The sequence below is a fragment of the Hyaena hyaena genome, unplaced genomic scaffold (genome assembly GCF_003009895.1).
Source record: "Hyaena hyaena isolate Hyena2069 unplaced genomic scaffold, ASM300989v1 scaffold_296, whole genome shotgun sequence".
Lineage (NCBI taxonomy): Eukaryota > Metazoa > Chordata > Mammalia > Carnivora > Hyaenidae > Hyaena > Hyaena hyaena.
In genome coordinates, this window is record NW_024080931.1 from 206,259 (window position 1) to 209,260 (window position 3,002).

The 3,002-nt window shown below is 57.5% G+C and overlaps 1 non-coding gene across 1 annotated transcript; it reads right to left on the reverse strand.

Annotated features, from left to right (window-relative positions):
• Positions 1-726: 726 nt before the first annotated feature.
• TRNAQ-UUG lies at positions 727-811 on the reverse strand. Its single transcript has one exon. It is a non-coding gene; the product is annotated as a tRNA-Gln (tRNA).
• Positions 812-3,002: the final 2,191 nt, after the last annotated feature.

The window sequence follows — 3,002 nt, forward strand, 5'->3', positions numbered from 1 at the left end:
GTCCTGCCCCTGCCTGAAGCCCTCCCTGCCCTAAGATTCTTCCAAGCGCTTTGCACTCTTTAAAGCCCTACAGATTTATTTGCTCACCGCCTGTCTCCCCAACCAGGCTGTGAGCTCGACCAGGGGACAGCGTTCTGCCGGTTACGTTCGCTGTCGCGGTCCCAGTGCCTGGAACAGACCCTGTCACTCAGCCGGGGCTCGGGAACCATCCTGAACGGCAGCCCTGCATATACGAAGCATTCCCCACTTACAGATGCGGAAACTGAGGTCCCGGGGGAAGGGTGATTCGCCCAAGGGCACATGCTGGTGGTCGGCCTTGCTTGCCTGGTTCCCATCTCCTCTCTGTCAGCCGAGCCTCTCTCTTTCTCTCTTTCTCTCACTTACCAATTTGGGTTCAGCATCCCGCTGGCGCCTCCGGGAGCACATTTCTGTGGCAGCGGCTGAGACGAGCCCGGGATGACCAAAGGCGCGCCTCCGTCATGCCAGACGCAGTGCTGGGCCCCCGGCCGCTGTGTCGCATTTCAATGCCACTCACAAGCTTGAAATCGCCCCTGAAGCTCTGCTGGCCCTGATTTTATTTTTCCTTTTTTTCTTTTTTTTAAAAAAATTTTTTTGATGTTTATTTATTATTGAGACAGAGAGAAACAGAGCACGAGTGGGGGCGGGGCAGAGAGAGAGAGAGACACAGGATGGGAAGCAGCTCCAGGCTCCGAGCTGTCAGCACAGAGCCTGACGCGGGGCTCGAACCCACGAACCGTGAGATCATGACCTGAGCCAAAGTCAGACGCTCAACCGACTGAGCCACCCAGGCGCTCCATCCTGGCCCTGATTTTAGAGACGTGGAAAGACGAGGCCCTGGGGGGGAAATAGGGGTCCCGGTAACACGGCCAAGAACGGACCGAGGTGGGTTCCACGCTTCTCGCTTCCTCCCCGCTGGTAGGCGAGGCTCACTGCCCCCCAGGACGGTGCAGAGCTAATGGCCTGGGGTTCGAATCCTGCCTTGCGTGGGCTTGGCCATCATCTTCTCCCCCCGACCCCCGGCCTCAGTTTTCTACTGAGAACGGGGACCCTACGTGCTGTGCTGGGCGCCTCGCACAGAATGGAGCACTGTGCTCGGAGCCCGGCCTACAGAGGATGCTGGCAGGAATGTGAGGGCACCGACTGGCTCCCCGAGGCTGCAGTCCACCCCTCCCCCCAACTCCAGACCCTCTCCACCTCCCCGGCCTCGCTCCCTATTCCCTCGGCCGCCCTGTGCCAGGTTTCTGTTTAGTTTAATAATCTCCCGAAAGTTTAATTGTTGTTTTATTCATCCGTGACCTTTTTCTCTCATCTGGAGACGTATTATTGCTAATCTACAAATTTCAAGAACCAGATTTATTTGCAAAACCAATTACCTGCCTATGCAAATGACCTCTTTCCGCGCCCGCCTCCCAGGCCAGCTGGCTGGGGGGGGTAGGGGGGGCCGCTGCTCAAACACTTGGAAGCGAACTTATCTATAATTCCTCTGAGCGGGGCAGCCCTCTCGGCCCAGGAGTTAATTAGAATCGCAGTAATCAAGGGAGGCCCTGACCCCACATCTCTCAGCTCTGACCTCCCAGAGGGGCCTCCTGAAGTGGCCTGATTGCCTTCCTACCTGGCCCTTCTGACAGGAATGAGGCCTGTTCACTTGTTCATTCGTTCATTCATTCATTCACGGTTTCAGGAATTGCTCCTGAGCGCGGACCGCATGCCAGGCTCTGTTCCAGGCTCTGAAGGCAAAGCCGGGGACGAACAGCCCGGCCGGAAAGGAAGCCGTCTCCATCTTTATGAAGCTGACAGTGGAAGAGAGAGGAAACAAGCAAGATAAATAAGGAAGACGCACAGCGTGGCGGGTGGTTTGGATGGCAGTGGCGGGGGGGGACACACGAGGGAAGAGGGATAAGGGTGTCAGGGGCGGGTGATCAGGAGCATGGACCCCTCCTCCCCTCCCTCACTCTGCTCTGGCGCCAAAAAGGAGCAGATTCGTAAAATGCCCAACTTGGTCCTGCCTCGGGGCCTCTGCATTTGCTGTTCCCCATTCCCGGAGTGCTTTTCCCAAAGTCGTGGCCAGTCTGATGCTTCCTTCTACGGCCTCAGCTCACATGTCACCTCCTCAAGGAAGCCTTCCGTGATCACCCCAGCTAACGGGCATCTTCACCAATCCATGCTGTCCCCTTTCCCTGCGTCCCGAAGTTAGATCAGGTGTTTGTGTGCTACCCTGTGTCTCCTGTTACATGAGCATCAGCTCCTCGAGGATGGGGGGTCGGGGGTGGGGGTGCCGTGGGTGTTTTGTTTACAGCTGTGTCTCCAGCACCCAGAGCAGCGCCTGGGCATCCACAATTATTTGTGAATGAATGAATGAATGAACGAACGAACGGATGGATGATGCAGGGGACAGAAGGCCATGGCTGTCATCATGTAGAGGACATGATAACTTCTCGCTGCGGTCATCTCGGCCTCTGGACCCAAAACGTTCCCATTTCACAGAGAGAACGTGGAGGCTGCCGGAAACCAACAGCTGTGGGGTCTCCCTCTGTGGTCGTCAGGGTTCCTGCAGGTGGCCAGCAGAAGGCAAGGACAGAGAGGTCACCGGGGGGCGGGGCTGAGTTCTCCGTCTGGCCACACCCAGGTCTCCTTCCATTTGGCTTAGAGACACCCCCCCCCCCGGCTTCCCTCCCACCCCTCTGTGCCCTCTACTCCTCCCCTTCGCCTCCTGGTCACTCCCCCTGACCGGCCCCCTGGAGACTCCCCAGGAGCCCCCCCTCTCTGGGGGCAGCAACTTCGCCCCAGATCCACTCCTTGTTCAAGGCCCCCTTGACGTGCCCTGCCCTTGAGCTCTTGGGCATCTGTCTCTTCTTTGCATATGCTGTTCCCTCTGCCTGTGACTCTGTTCCCCTTTGGAGCCCAGTCATGTCCTACCAACCTAATTACCCTCCCCCGACCCAAAGCGGAAGGAGTGTGTTTTAAGGATCATCACAATTTCA